Below are 17398 nucleotides of genomic sequence, written 5' to 3' on the forward strand. Positions count from 1 at the left end.
ACTCCAGTTTCTTTGCGGGGCTGGAGGACCAAAATCATTTAAGATGGTCCACCTATAAGGCGGCCATCTTGAAACATTTTTCTGTTCACAGAAATCCTCAAGAGGCTCGCAAGGCAGCCTACAATTTGCAACGTGGGGAGGATCAGGCCCCTCAAGAATTTGTGCAAGAACTGAAACGTGCTTTTGCGCAGACCACCAGAAGGGTGCGCACAGACAGTAGAGAATACATTAATACATTTTTTCATGCCTTGCCCAAATACATAATGACCCAGCTCGTGAGGGATTTCCACGAGAAAAGATCTTTAGACTGGGTCATTGAACAGGCTACCCGGATCTATGAGGTGCACAAACCGGTAGATAGCAAAAGTAATGCCCAGAAAAACCCCAAAGCCAACAGCACCCCTGCTGCTGCCAAGGTGGCAGAGGTAAAGGTCACCCCCGTTTTGGATTTGGAGATGGGGGGGCCTAAAAACCTACCTGCACCTAATAATCCTAAGCCCAGAAATCCCTCGGGACAGTCACAGACAGGGAGCCAGGGAGGCAGCCCCACAAATGGGGTCCCTCGCTCTCCTGATTATGTAAGTCCCCGTTACAAGGGAAATCGACCCATCCTGGGTTATGTGTGGACTCCTCCAGCCCAAGGGGGGGGATCCAGCCAAGCACCTAACCCAGGGATCCTCCTTCCTAACTTCCCACAGGAGGGCAGAAATTCTCCAAATCCTGGGCAGAACTTTTTCCCCAGGTATCCACCCAACTTTCAGCCCCAAAACCATCCATCCTTCTTTCCCCAATTCCCTGAGCCCAGACCACTGAATCTGGGAAAGTGGAGGCCAAGGGTGGAGAGGTACCCAAATCTTCCCAACACGGGGTATTACCAGAGGAGGGACAGCTACCCTTCCCGGGATCAGCCCAGGGGAGAAAACAGGGCCCCGTATCAGCATGAGCGTGTTTCCCAGTTTGAGCGCCAGGTTCAAAACATGGCGCGGGATCTGGGTCACATACTGAGGGCTCAGCAGAACCCTCAGATCGGCATGCCCGCGCAGAACGCACCCAACTCTGGACCTGGTGCTCCAGAACAATGACGGGGGCAGCACCCCGATAACTCACCGGTTCCCAGGGAGGAGGCACAAAGGGAAGGGGGGTGTAAAGCCTTGGAGGAAGCTTCCTTCCTAACTTGTAAACAGCCCCTGGAAACCCAGGAACCGGAAACAAAATCTCCTGCCCCTGAAAGTCTGCCTCCTAAGGAGCAGAGGGGTGGTAGGAGAAACAAAAGACCCAAACAGACTCAGTTTGAGGAGGAGGTACAGATCTTCCAATTTGAGGGAGAGGGATCCTCAGAGGATCCTGGGAAAAGGATCTTCTCCTTCAGAGAGGGGGGAACTCCTCCCAAAGAAAAATGGGTCCCTAGGGATGCAAATCCAGACTGGGGAGATGTGGAGACTGAGCTACCGCCACCCACCATCTCATCCCAGAACCAACAGCAAGAAAATCCCCTGGTTCAAACCCATCCTGGTGACTGCCTCCAAAAAGGGGGGGCGGCCCAGAACCGGAGCCAGGGGAACCCACAATGGCTCTGATCTCCAGTTGCCAACTTTTTCTTTCAGATTCCCAAGACTCTCCACAGAATTCTGCCCAAATCTCTTCTCTCGCCATGTCCAAAACCAGAAAATTAGCCCACCAGTTGTCCAAAAATGTACATTATCTGTGCCCCCTTAGGAGAAGGAGGGAAAATATTATGCCCCGGTACAAGTACAGGGGCAGGGTACAATTTTGGCACTGGTGGACACTGGATCTCAAGCTACCCTTCTGTCCAGAAGGGCCTTTGACGAACTGAATGCAGGAAGGGGAGAGAATTACCAAATTCCTCTCACCTCTCTTCCTGGACAACTGCAGAACTTTGACGGGAAGGAAATTCCCGTTGAGGGGACTGCTGACTTGGACATTAAGATCGGGCGACACAAGTTGAAACACCCGGTCATAGTAGTGTCTCCAGAGGGCACCCCTTGTTTACTAGGGAATGACCTCCTGAGAAGGTTGTCACCCCTAATAGATTGTGTAAACAAGGTCCTCTGGACCCAGACTAGCCGACCCATAAAATTAAAACAGAGTGTCAACCATGTTAGTTTAAACAGCACCTGCCACATGGTTGAACAAAAATATGACCAAGTAGAATTTCACTTCCAGAATAGCCAAATTCCAGACGTGACAGTAATAGCAGTAGGACAACAGACTGGTGATGGAGGGTCCTCTCTATTTCTGAAAATCAACCTTCCTTCCAGTCTAAAGTGGTACTCCACGCTGGAAGGAAACACTCTGAGATTCTATACTAATCAACAATCAGAAACTCCCACTCCTATAGTCCAGAAAGATGTGAAATCAGCTCAGAGCCTGGCTGATATTCAGCAAATTGGAGAGCAGTTGTTCATCCCTGTTCAGTTAAATGATGGGAAGGACTCTGTTCTCGCTCGAGTGGGTGTGAATAACGGTAAGAGCTTCATCAGCGAAGCCATGTTCCGCCAACTCCCAAAAGATCCAGCCACTCCCACATTGAAACTGGTAGACAAATGTGAAATGGAACTGGAAGCACCTAATTCCAAACATCTCCTGCCAAGCAGGTGTATGCTCAAAATCTCCATTGGCAACAAGAGCATAGTCCACAATTGTTGGGTCGTGCGAGGCGTCCCTGCCGCCTTTTACTTAGGCAGTGACATTCTCAATCGCTTTGCCATTAGTTTGGACCTAATAAACTTCAAAGCTTGGTCCCGATTAGCGGATAATCCCATGGGCTTTGATGATCCAGAAAAAGCATTTAGGTCAGCTCAATTGCTACCTTATGCAGTTGAAATTCAGGTTAAAGAGGAAGTCACCATCCCAGAAAGGACCCGACAATTCTCCCTGGAAGTGAAAGTTAAAAGGGGACAAGAGTTGAAAAACCCTGATGCTTACATACAAATAAATGCTTCTCTCCAACAGCAAGGGTTGGGGGTAAACCCAACACCATTAGTCAACATAGAACATGACACCATTCTAATAGAGGTGGATAACAGCGACTTAAAGAGTATTACTCTAGCCGCAGGCACCATTATTGGAATGGCGGTTGATGACCGACATTTTTCCATTGATTTGGGTAATGAACTGTTAGGACCAATCCCCAAGGACTGTTTTGACAGTGACAGTGATGACAATACAACACCAGACAGGATTTTTACCCGGCATGGGGGGAACTTCCTGGTGTACACTTCCTGCCCCTATGGTAAGGAAGATGTGACTTGTGACTTCAGGAGGGATGAGGTGATTTTCCAGGTCCATGAGGGCTGCCTTTCCCACCTGAAGCCTCCGGTCCAAATCAGCACTCTGACCAGGGACTTCTCCACCCAGCTGGAGGAGCCCGCGGAGATAGCCAAACCAGAAGTCTTTCCAGGCTTCAGGCAGATGGTGGAAGAGAGAGTCAACCTAGCTGATGCCTGTGTGACTCTGGAACAAAAGCAAAAGTTGAAACAAGTTTTCTTGGATTTCCAAGATCTCTTTGCGGTAGACTCATATGACTGTGGTCGCACTGACATCCACACAACAACAATCCCCACGGACCCTGGCATGACTCCTGTGTTTGTGAACCAATATCGCTTGCCTCTCGCATCAATGGAGTCCCTTACTGAAATAATTAAGAACCTTGAGTCCCGGGGAATAATCCGTCCAGTCCACAGCACCTTCAATAATCCGGTGCTGGGAATATTGAAGCCAAACGGCCAGTGGAGACTCTGTGCCGACCTCAGGGAGCTCAACAAACGGGTCCATACTTCCCGATGGCCTCTTCCCTACATTGACCAAGGGCTGGCCCAGATTCAGGGGTCACAGATATTCACTGCAATAGACCTGACCAATGGATACTGGACCGTGCCTGTCAGCAGGGAGGACCAATACAAACTGGCTTTTACCTTTGGGGGCCAGCAGTACACATGGACCCGGACTCCCTTCGGATACCTTAACTCCGGTAATGAGTTCAACATTTTCCTACATAAGGCCATGCCCGACCTGGGTGCGAGGGGTAACCTGGCTTATGTAGATGATGTCCTCATCAAAAGTTCATCTGTGGAGGAACACATAGCGGAGATTCGTTATGTTCTGACCCAGTTGAGGGCCGCCGGAGCAAAACTTTCCTTTCAGAAAGCACAGTGGTGTAGAACCCGTGTTAATTTCTTGGGGCATGAGATTACTCCTCAGGGTCTCTGTCCCCAGGAAAAGAAAGTGGAAGCACTTCAGAAACTGAAAGACCCCACAACTCTGCGAGAACTAAGGAGCCTCCTTGGACTGACTAATTACAGCAGAACGTTCATTGAGGGTTACGCAGAGATCACCAGACCCCTGATTCATCTCCTGAAGGGGGGGGTCAAGTGGGAATGGGGTCCAGAACAATCCGAGGCAGTAAGACAACTCAAGAGAAGCCTCTCACAAGCGCCTTGCCTAGCTTACCCTGTCAGAAACAAGGAGTTCTTCCTGGAGATGGGGTTCTCTAATACGTGCTTGACGGCAGTATTATACCAAAAGCATGACAAGGTCAATAAAGTAATCTCCTATGCGAGCAAAACTTTATCCTCTGTGGAGGAAAAATTCAACGATTGTGAGAAGGCACTCCTGGCAACGGTGTGGGCATTGAAGAATTACCGCCCGTTTATCCAGGGGGAACACATCATAGTGGAGACTCCACACCAGCCTCTGCAATATCTCCAAAGTGATAGAATCCGGGCCGGAAATGTGAGTAATTCCCGAATTACTTCCTGGATTCTGTCAATGCAAGGCTTTCCTGTGGAGGTCAGATATGGCCAAAACAAGAAGAGTCCCCTCGCGCAAGGTCTGGCTGACTTGCATGATTGTGCCAGAGAAAACTGTCTCGAGGACGAAAGTCTAAAAATCAAGGACAACACGGAGGCATACCTTAATTCCCCACACAAAGTCTTTGAAGAGGACAAGTGTGAGGGAATGCCCACTGTCTATGTGGATGGATGCTCTTACCATGTTGACAACAACGGGGAGAAAGAACTGGTGGCCGGCGTAGGGAATGCATGGGTGAAGGAGTTCCCAGAACCCTCCGCTGGGTACAAAATTGGTCCCCGAAGTAGTCAGGTGGCAGAATTGATGGCTGTGCATCAGGCCATCCTCACTGCTGTCCAGCATCAACTCCACGAATTGGTCATAATCACAGATCCGGATTATGTACGGAACGGGTTCGTGGAGCTCCTGGTTAATTGGAAAACCAGAGGCATGTTATGTGCTAACAACAAACCCTTGAAACATGGGAAGTTGATCCAAAACATTGATGATCTGGTCACCTCGAATGAGATGACCATCTATTGGAAAAAGATCAAGGGTCATTGCAAAGTAGAGGGACCAGACAAAACTGGAAATGACTTAGCTGATCAGCTGGCCAAAACCGGAGCCATCCAAGGGGATCTAATTGAGATTGAGTCCCTGTTGGAGGAAATCCAGGTCACTGCTATCACTAGGTCCCAGACAAATGCTCACGACGACCTTTTAATTGCACAATGGAGTAAGGAGACCCCTGATGCTGATTTGATTACAGCTCAGAAGGGGGATCCAATCATTGGTAAATTTTACCAGCACCTTGAAGACCCTGAGAACTTTCCCCTGATGGATACCGATTACACTGGGAAAGAGGACCTAAGAGTGTTGATGAAATGTCCAAAAATGTTCCGAATCCAAGACGGTTTGCTGGTAAGGAAATCCAAAGCTGGCCACGATCAGTGGGTGGTTCCTACCTCATTCCGAAGCCTGATGTTAAGTCACGCCCATGATGCGGCCACCGCCGGTCATAGGGGGTTTCACACAACACTGGAAATCTTAAGAGAGGTTGCATACTGGCCACACATGGGGCAGGACCTTAACCAATACTTGAAGGGGTGTCTTGTGTGTGCACAATTTCAGCCATCATCCCTCACGCACCGTGCGCCTCTCCAAAAGAGGGGGATGACACTGCCATGCTCAGATTTACAAATCGACTTTGTAGGTCCCGTGATTCGCTCTGCTAGGGGGAATAAGTACATGTTGACTGTGACATGCTTGTTTACCAAGTGGGTGGAATGTCTCCCAGCCCCAAATTGCAAGGCAGAAACTGCAGCTGCCCTGATGATTAACCACATCTTTTCCCGTTTCGGTCTACCTCAAAGGATTGAGTCAGACAGGGGTAGCCACTTCACCAGTGAAGTAATGACAAAGATGTGGGAGATACTGGGGGTTAAAAGGAAGTTGCATATTGCTTATAGACCAGCTTCTTCTGGGGCAGTAGAGAGATATAACCAAACCATTGTGAGCATCTTAAAAAAGTTTGTGGCAGATTCTGGGCCAAGTTGGGATATCCGATTACCCCTGGTCCTAATGGCCATCAGATCTACCCCTTCATCTGCAACCAAAATGTCACCATTTGAGTTGATGACTGGGCGCAAGATGGTGCTTCCTCAGCATTTGCTCTACAGGACCCAAGAGCAGACACTGATAAATGCCTCCACAACTCATGAGTATGTGGAGAATTTAAGGAAACACCTTCAACATGCTTTTGCTTATGCTCAGCGGAATCTAGAAAGATCGGCTGATAGCATGAAGACCAATTATGACCTGAAAACTTCCAGGAAGGAATATCAGGTGGGAGACCGGGTCTATCTATACAACTTCCAAAGGAACCAGGCCAAGCAGCGCAAATTTTTGCCTACATGGAAGGGACCCTTTGAGATCATCGACAAGATCTCCCCTGTGGCCTACAAAATCCATATCCCCAAAGGTCATTTGGCAGAGGGGGAAGACAAGTGGGTCCACATAAACCAGTTGAAATGTTGCCATCCCAGGCACACTCTGCAACAACTGGAGGAATCCTCTGGAATCCTAGCGGGTACTGTCTCAGACTAATTCAGTTCCAACCATAAAACATACCACATCTAGTCTCTAAAATATTGTGATTTGCATGAAACTGTCTCTTAGTTATACTGTTTTTTTTTCAACATAAGAATGTAATGTTTCGTTATGATGAAATGCATATGCTGCCCCACTATCTTAACAGTGGTGGAAAGACGTCTATGAGTAGGTATTGCCGCTCTTCCTTTGTCGTCCTAGGAGAAAGAAAACCTGGAGACCGGCCAAGGAGGATGACCCGGAGACTGGGAGGATGACGCAAGGGGGCCCAGGGTACCGCCCAATATTCCCATCAGGACCGGCGAGGAGAACCGATTGATCCGACCGGATGGAGAGGAAGAGGCTGAACTGTGCCATCTACAGAATTGGAAGAAGATAATGTGGACATACCAGCGCCAGGGTTCAAAACCTCCCTTGCAACCGAATCCCCCTCGACTCAAATCAAAGCGCAGTAGGGCGGGGGGGTTTGTGGAGGGTTTTGACCCATGTGGAATCATTAGACGGGGTAAATATGGGGATTAAGCTGTCGCTGCCCATCATTTTACCCCAGAACAAAAATAAATCATTGGAGTGGGTAAAGATGGGGATGCGCTGTCGCCGCCCATCATTTCATCCCAGAATCCAGGAGAGCTGCGCAGTTGTGCGCACACCAAAATGGGTTGCCAAAGGAAAAACAGTAGCGCCGGTTAGCTCAAAACAGCGCTTCAAAAACCACTCTGTTTTCCCTGAATGCAAGCTTCAAATGCCCATTTTAAACATTGCACATATGCAAAATGTTCATTGAACACCAGCAGACATTTGGCAGAAGGAAATTTTGTGTGCATACTAAATCTGGGAAGATGAAGAGCCCAAAACAATGTTTATAACAAGACTGGCTGAGCTGTGGATTTCAGCAGTTTAAGTAAATGTGGACTGAAAGACACTAAAAATCTAAATGTTTAAAAGAAATGAGTGACCTATTTCTGAGTGTCACATAGGTTGCAATTGTTTAAATGTCATAGTTTTAAACTTAGAATCAGCATTCTAGCTGCATATGTAAAATTGTTAGTTGTATTTGAATGCAGAAAACTGGGGAACAGAAATGACATGTAGCTAAAATCTGGCTTAAAGAGATTCCAATTTTGCCTGGCAACTACCCCCAATCAGGAGTGAAACTTGAGTCACAGCTGTATTCCCAGGCCTATCTGCCTTTTGCTGGCCACACTAAGGATATGCCATCTCTCTGATAATTGAATTAAGGGGAGCCCCCACAGAATACAGGAGCTCTGAACAAAGCCCTGTCCTGACTCAGGCAAATGTTTTATTGGTGGGAGTCGTAAATGGAGCTTCCTCCTGGAAGGAAAGGGGAGGGGCACTGCCTGTGAGAGCAAGCTGGCTTGGCAGAACTGGAAAAACCAGAAATTCAACCTTGTGCTGGGGGGAAACCACACCCCTTTGGGGCCAGAACATAACTCTAAAAAGATGGATCATTCATAGAGCGGACATGTGAAAATTTTATAAATGATACCATAATTCTTGTGATTTTTCTGCCCACATTTTAAGAGGTTTTTAGAACCGGTGGTATGTTCAGGGGGGTTTTAGCGGAAAAGAGGATATTACTCTAAATGTATGCATGTTAAAAATCTGACTCTTCATCAATTTATGTCCATACTCCTTGCGCACATGTGTGTAAATTTGGGTTAATGTCCGATATTGCAAAATCAGTTAAAAAGTGCAATATGTGCCATTTATGAATGCAAGCCCCCAGGAAGAGCAGAGTTTGAACAGGGGATACCTCCTGTGATATGTGAGGGGTGCATGTAATTTTAAAACAATATGTACCTCTGCAAATATGTATTTGGTTCAAATCTAGATTTGTGTGCAAGTTGACAGGAGGAGTGGACTTTCTGCAGGCTGTAAAATGACATCACTCTGACACAACTTAGCTCCCCCAATCAGGGGAGAAATGAAAGCTTGGCCAATGATAAGTGGCGAGGGGTAGGGTCTAGTGATGCTGCACACACACCCATTTTAAAAACAGATAAAAGCAGACAGACAGGACAGATAGGGACATTCATTTCCATCTGCTGCGGGACGCTCTGCCGGAAAAATCCATACTTTACCTCCATCAAACCTCCAGAGAGCCAAACTAGAGACTTCAATCTATCCAGAACTAGAGACCCAGACCAGACCAGCAGAGCAGAGCTGACCCAGACCGCTGTTAGCAGAACCAGAGAGCTGAACCGGAGTCCAGTCCAAAACCTGACCAGATCCGTGGCGAGGCCCATTTAATTCAAGAATATAGTGTGAGTACCTAGTAGAACTGTGCAGAACCAATCTCTTAGTTAAAATAATATAATTCAATCTATTTAATCTAAGTAGATCTGCCTCCTAACTGTCACCTGTCATTTGTAAAGCTGTCACCTGTCATTTTCTAGTTGCAAGCTGCACTTGTCTTTTTGAACTTTAAAATTTCAAATCTGAAAAACGACCTTTACAAAATCGCTCATATCTCCGCGACCGTTTGTCTTAGAGACTTGCAGTAACTTTCATCTGGAAGCTGAGATCCTATGCTGTCCTAGGACCCCAAAACGATAGTGATAATCCTTGTAGTTCCTCTGTAATCGCGCCCGGCGCACTCGCGAATTTTACCGCGATTTGCAAATTTCTCCACGTGTAAAAATCTGCTGCTGCTTGCCTTCCGTTGCAAAAATTCGTTTGCAACCTGACAACCATTATAGAGCATTGCTAAAGTGATCCTGAACTTATTCAAAGCATATACCACTCACCCTAAACCTCTAGAGGGAATTAAAAGCATTTTAGCATATTTTTCACTTCATTGCCAGCACATATAAAAGCATTTTGGGCCTGTGTTTTAAACTTCTGTAGTCCAAGCTTGCTGGGGTGAACTGAATCACATTTGATTGCATTTCTGAGAACTGTGTGCTTCCTTCCATTTCCTTGCATTGCATAAAGGGGGGGGAGTGGATTGCCAGAGAAAAGTGATTACATTGTTTTGTTGAAATCATATTGAGTATTTTCTGTACTGCCTTTCATTCAACATTGCATCCATTTGAACTCTATAAAGCATTTTCTATCACATTATTCTTCTGTCCCTACTTACCAGTGTGCTACCTTATCCATTTCATGTCAACTCCTTAGCGATTATAAAGAGGTGTGCTAGTGCCAGATTCTCCGTTGTTAATCTTTATCATATCAGATTAAGTGTGCTATTCAATTATTAATTTATTCTAAAGTGTGATATATATATCTATTGTTTAAATTATCAATTAAACCTTTTAACTTGCAAAACAGAACTACTTCTTGGCTCAGTGGGGTCAGGAGGATTCCAAGAGAGGGGTGTTATATAGGGGTAGTCATCCAGAACGCATGAACTGGACATAAAGATATATCAATAAGGGTTTTCATTCAGTATTCTAGACTAGGCGTGACGTGGCTGTAGTGCTGAATTGAATCCTCTTACACCACCCTTATACATCTGCTCTGTGATAACTTTGGCATCACGGACATGGCCATGGACTGGTTGGCCTCCTTCCTATCTGACTGACCATCCCAGGTTCAACTGGGCCCTTTCCTCTCCTCCACCACACTCTCCACCTGCGGCATCCCTTAGGGCTCTATCCTCTCGCCGTGGCTCTTCAACATCTACCTTGCAACTCTGGCCCACCTGAGCTCCACCTTCTCTTCTAACTTCCAGTGTTGTGCAGATGATATGCGGCTTTTCTTCAAGCTTCCCTCCACTTCCTCTTCTGCCTCTCTCATTCCTGACTGTCTAATTGCTATTCAGGAATGGTGCTATGCTAACGTTCTCTGTCTTCATGCCAGTAAGACTGAGATACTTCTCAATGGGACCCCTGCCCCCCCTTACCTCCTACTCTCTGGCCACTCTCCATGTGACCCTCCCCTCGCCCTCTTGTGAGACTAAAACCATGACATCATCTTTAACTCCTCTGTTGCTTTCTCTCGTCACATTGCAGACCTTGCCAAGAAGCCCTATTTTCAACTGCACCTTCTCAGAGGCATTCTCCATTTCCTCACCTTTTCCCAGAAACACAATATCTCCAGAGCTCTGGTCCTCTCTAAACTGGACTACTGCAACAGCCTCTTCCTCCATCCACCTTTTTCCTCCCTTACCTCCTTCAACTCATCCAGGATAGGACTGTGAGACTTATCCTTGGCCTCTAGCCCATGGACCACATCCTTCTAGCTCTATAATCTCTCCACTGGCTCCCTGTGGCTGTAAGGATCAAGTTCAAGACCCTCTGCATCATCCACAAGGCTTTCTGGGGCATCAGACCATGCTACATTCAAATATCTCTCAGTAAATAGCTCCCTGCTAGAGCCCTTCAGTTTTCTAGCTCCAATTCTCTGCAGATCAGATGCTTTTCTAAGCAGAGAGTTAGGGGTAGATCTCTCTCTTCAGCAGGAACCTCCCTGTAGAATGGTCTCCCTGCCCCTCTCGGGCTTGAACCAGATCTCTTTAAGTTCCAGAAGCTTCTCAAGACCCTTCTTTTCTTCCTTTCCTCTCCCCTCCACTGCTCATGCCCCCCTCTGCCTCATGGACCCTTCTGAGTCCTACAGGACACTAGGCCCTCCTACCTCCCTACTAGCCCAGTCCACCCCCGTCCTCGCACTTAGCATGTGGTCCTCACTCCCTGCTTCCCCTGGCACTTGCCCACCTGGCCTCCACTGGGCACTTACCTAGCTCAATGGGCCCTCCTCCCCCACTGTACTTGTATGCCACCACTCTACCCTGTACTTCCCTCTCATCTTAGAATTTTTCCTCCCCCCTATCTGCACCCCCCATCTCCTCCCTGTGCCCTTCTTGTTACTGTACTTGCACGATCCAAACGACACAATGCCTAGTACAACCATTATTGCCTGTCTCCCCCCTCCCCCACACACTTTTTTTCTTGTGGCACCTTGAAACACCATTTGATGTATAGGCGCTATATAAATAAGCAATAAATAAAATGTGTATTTTGCATTGGGGAAAGCTTTGAGCCATATGAAAAATGTTGGCACCATGTGCAAGACTGACCATGTCGTTTTCTTTGTCCTCCTCAAATGGAATGCAGCAAGTGAAATTGCTGGGAGCTATTTATCTCATGCTTGTAGCTTGAAAGAGCCCAGTTAGCTTGACTCCATAGTCGAACCGGTGCCATGCGAATATACCTATGTGAAAAGTTTTGGGAATGTGTATAAAGGAGCATTATGACACATATAAGACATATAAAAGTAAAATGCAGCATATTAATAATAAAGCACTTGTGCATAAGCACGCTATAAATGCGATAGCATATCATATCAAAACCTAGTGTACAGTTTAAAATAAACTTTCCACAAAACAATCACACCATAACAAAAATAGAAACATTATCCAACACAGTTCCAATCACATTACAATGAGGCACATATACAGGACAATAGTTTGGAAGTTACATTTGTGGCATGCCATGTACTAGCTGCTAGTTCTCCAGGTATGTTTCTTGTAACTATGTGATTTCAGATACCTAGGAGCTGCTCCTAGGTGCTCCTGCCCATCAAATCTTTATTTTGGTAAGTAGGAACATGTCCCACTCACAATCTCATATCCTCATTGTCGGTAATAACTGGTAAAAGATAGTCGGATGACTTGAGTTATAAGCCAGATTGCCTTTAGCCCAGTCTGTGTTCCAGTAGTTACTTCTATGCCATTCCAGCTTCCCGGTAAGAGAGCTATACAAATGCTAGTGTAAGGATGGTTACTTGGAAATAGATGAAATATAGTTGCACGCCAGGGTTTTCGCCAGCTTTGTTTTACAAGCACGAGTTTGGTTTCTGGAAATCTGATTAAGTCCGAGGGAACAGCAGCAACACACAGACTTATGTTGATGATGGATTTTAATGCTAACCCGGATTGGTAATGCACAAATCCTCTTTATTTTGGGATGGCAGTTCGAATTTGGGTATGAGTTTATTGGTAGTTTTGTATATTGTGCTTTTAATCATCTTTCGCTGAAGAATGCTTAACTTCCTGAAATGAAGGGGCTAAGGGGAATTTTTTGAAGGGTTAGACGTTTTTAGACATCACACGCTTGCAAAGTAATAAATGGCTGCTGTAATACAAAGCTGCTCAATGTCTGAAAATGCATAGGCATTTAGGCTTAGTGATTTAAACTGCACCACTGTCCCAAATTGTGAACATTTTTTAAACCAGTATTTAAAGCTTGGTCTTGTTTGTGCCCTCCTTGTGCAATTCTCTCACCGCCAGATTGGGATTCTCTGTCCTCCATTGAAATATCTGTCTCAGACCATTCTAATGGTGATTCCTTTCTATGAATCAGAGGCACTGTGGAGGCGCTCACTCCAAGTGGTCTGCCACTCATTGCTAATGGTTAGCCTACTTGCTTATAATCTGCCATGGAGGAGGGGCTCGCTATAAGCGGTCTGCCACTCTTTGCTAATGGCTGCCTTTCTCTCTCTCTGCCTTTTTCTTTCTCCCATTTTTTCTTTCCTCCTCTTTCTCTTTCTTCCTTCCTTTTCATTATAAGCAGTAAGTCACAATTAGATAATGGTCATTGTTTTGCTTTTTTAGAATTGGTTATGCATGTGTATGTGGTCATTCACACCCTGCTAATGTCATAACCACATTCACAAGGGGGGTTACTGGGCTTCACAAAGTGGCTAAGGGAACCATAGTTCCATGATGAGGGCACAGGGAAGTAAGACCTTCACAATGGGGAGTCCAAACTTTACAAAGTGGGAACGGGAAACACAGTGTTGTGGACACCTGGTTCTGAAGGAGTAAGTGACATGCCTCAATAAACTGGAGAATTATCAGACTTTATTTTTAAGTCCCCAACTTGACAAAACTCTGATCTTGGCCAAATCACTATCTCTAATGGCTTTTATGCCACAAATAATGTTGCTTTTGAACAGGAAATATTCTTCCGAAAAACTATTGAATAAGCTCTACTTAATACTCAAGATATATTTAGCTATTTTTGCTTTGTAAGTGGTTAATATTTCTATTTTATGAACTCTGTCAAGTAATACGTGGTTGATGTAGAAGCTAATATGATTATATTGGTGCTGGTGCAGGGATTTGGCAGAGCAGATGCGTGTAACTGCCCAATAGGTTTGTTTCTATATTTCTAATGACCACATTCAACATGCCCCAATACCTAGAAGGCTTGTTTGTACAACTACTTGACCACAGTCACACACATTGTAAGTGCCATTATTCTGTTTTGAATGGATGTGCCTTGTAAATTGCTTGTGTTTTAGTAAGATTTCCCTACTCCAATCAAAGGATGTGAAATCATGTTGGATACTGTCTGGGATTAGAATTGTAATTTTTATGAAACCTCTGGGAGGTGAGAGCTGGTGCTCTGAATTGAAGCAGGGTTTAGGTACACACCAGTACTTTAGCAGGGTAGGAGAAGCATATGCTGGACTTGTGTAATTATAGGACCTTGTTTTTCAAAATGCTTTTATTGTGGGTTTCCAATAGAGCATAGATTAGCTTCACCTATCGTTCCCTTCTATGTGCTGTAGGACCTAATCTGGCTTCATCGGTGTTTTTTTTAAAATTAAATTTGCCTGCGTCTGTTTCTTTAACTTTTAAACCCACTAACATATTGGTTCACATGGTTGTAAACATGATTTGTAGCTGTTGCTTACATTAACTTGCCCTGTGAAAGATAATTTTTGGTACTCTGGCACACTGAGGACATTTATGACATTTGAGGGACTGGTGAATTTAGATTTTAAAAGACAGGTAAAGAGCCATAACTGGACGATTAACCAACAATTCATAAGACATGTAGGTGTGGTGTAGCAAGAGTATATAGCATCCTAGAGAAAATTGATGGTTACAATTGCAGGGGTCAAAATTAAGATTTCTTGACTAGGAGCAAAATTCAGCTCCTGTGTATCAAGCATCACCAATTAGGCAGGAGCTACGCCAGGGGAACCGGGAGCTAGTGCATAGAGCACAGCAAATGTAACCTTTGCATAATACACAAACTCTAACTTATTGTGCATTTATATATTATCCAATATGCTCTAAATGTCTCTCAAGTGTGTCCATGATTCTCTTTTATACATATACCCAAACCTATCCAGTTAATATAACATAACCATGTTTGTATAGCACCACTTGTCTGGTGTGTCAGAAGAAGCTCCTGGTAGCTCTTGGTTTCGAGGTAAGAAGGGTCTCCTTGGCTATAACGAGGAGCTAAATAACTCCTAGCAATTTCGATCCATGCTTTTGTTTTGCATGGATCTACGTCTTATGTGATGTCTCCAGTGTAATGATGGCATGCAATCACATCGTTAAGAGGCTTTAAATATGTGTATAACCTTTATTTTAGGTGTGCTGCCAGTGATGTACAATCAAGTTTTATTTTCTTCAAATCGTATGTTCCTTTTCTAAGTCACTGCAGAGAGGGGAGAACAGCTACTGCTGTAGATTCCAGGTCTTTATTTGCGAGGTTTCATAAGTAAACTCCTTAAACACAACATTTAATATATTGTGTTTTTAAGGGGTATACAACATGACTATTTAATAAAGTACAAGTATACTCAAAAGACTGAACTGACACCATTTGCAAAGGTTTACAAACATAGTACATTCTGTAAACCAAATGCTTACCAATGACGGTTTTGAGGTGTACACTAGGTTTACAAACAATAGTAAATGGTGTAAACCAAATGTTTACAAATATTGACAAATTGGAGGTGTATACTAGGTTTGCAAAGGTTTACAAATGAAGTTTTCTTTGTAAATGAAATGTTCAATTGTGCATGAAACATTAGTGTAAATTAGGTTTACAAAGTATTCATGATTTGTAGACCATGTCAAACTTAGGGTTTACACATCTCTGGAACATTAAGTCCAAATGGACTTGCATAACTACATGGTTTACTTATGTGTAAACACAATGTAAACCAAAGGTATACAAAAAGGTTTCAAACACTTGTAAACCTATGTAAACTCATAGTTTGCATAGGTTTGTATGCAGTTTACCAAATTCGTAAACCATGATTTTCATGCAGTGACTGTGCCCAGGAAAAGTTTTTCTTATACGGGCCAAGAACTTAAGAAGCATATAAAGTCTCTGGGGTTCATTAATACTCAGCTTTTGCTGTTAAGAAAAGTGTTACATGGGGTAATTGGATATGACAAGCGGTTTTGTAAACTGCTGTAAATGCAAATGAAAAATAAAGAATGAATCATTGTATAATGCTTTCACCTTAAGCTGGTAATTTGTAATATTGAAGACAGCACCAAAAGAAACCCCACCCCAATCACATTGGGCATATTACGACCATTGACATTCATCCAGAAAATGTCCAAGAAAATCTTGACTGAGGGTAATTGTCACATTGCTCAGGTGCCTAGGTCTAAATATGGTACTTAAAATGTGAAAGGTGGACAGGTCCAAAGGATCCCACTCTCACAGATTAAGTCGATTTTACTTGGCAGGTGGGGGTTAAGAGTTACACCGTGAAACTGTATTGAAGATGCATTCAGCCGCCCTGTAACATGGGGTTAGGCTCCATGAATGTGCCCACTCGATTGACTTTTGCTTCTCTGTGTCGCAGCCGCCCTGCATCATGGGGTTAGGCTCTATGAATGTGCTCAACTTGAACTCTTTCTCTGCACTTTGCCCGTGATGTAATTATCTCTGTACGCTTCTCTATGATGTAATCACTTCCTGGACTTCCTTTATGTACCCAGAAGCATTGTAACCAATCTCTTAAGCAGAGGCGCCCAGACACCTCTGGGTTTTGTGCGCTATATGAACAAATAAATAAATAAATACGACTTAGGGCCCCTTTATGACTATGGCGTTGCAGTAAAAATTGTCAGTAATGGGGCAGCAATTCCTTTGCTGCCGCATTACCTCACCACTCTACTATAGGTTTGGCGGGGAGGAGGAGGATTTTCCTCATGCAAAAAGCTGGAGGTACATCCTCCATCTTATCACCCAAAAATCAGCAAAATCAGTGGAATTACTGCCAGCAGAATTACCAGCGAAATCCCCACGGATTCCTATGGTCTGCAAAAAATGGGGACCAACATCACCTACCACCACTTGTAATCACTTGGGAAAATACGCAGGATCAACTGGCGGTAATGGCAAATCCGTTCAGCGGTATTCCAGCAGATTTACAGCTGGAACACCGCCAAACTCGAAATGAGGGCCTTTGTAACAGATTTGATAACAGCCACTGCCCAGAGATACGAAGGCAGATGCACCGTATGCCCACATGCTGTGGCCTAGAAGGCTGCTGGACATGTGCCTGTTCTGCCTGTGTGCAGTTTTGGTCATAGGCGCTTTTTTTTATAAAGCAGACAAGAACACATGGGTGCATCCCTGCTCCCCACCACCCACCTTCCCAGCCTGGCTGCTCTGCCCCAGTCTGGGGCCCCCTCGACGGAATCCAGGAACCAGCGCAGCAGTCCCTTCAGCCAGCACCAATCCCCAGC

The sequence above is a fragment of the Ambystoma mexicanum genome, chromosome 5p, assembly GCF_040938575.1.
Source record: "Ambystoma mexicanum isolate Mex_15411 chromosome 5p, UKY_AmexF1_1, whole genome shotgun sequence".
NCBI classification, from domain to species: Eukaryota; Metazoa; Chordata; class Amphibia; order Caudata; family Ambystomatidae; genus Ambystoma; species Ambystoma mexicanum.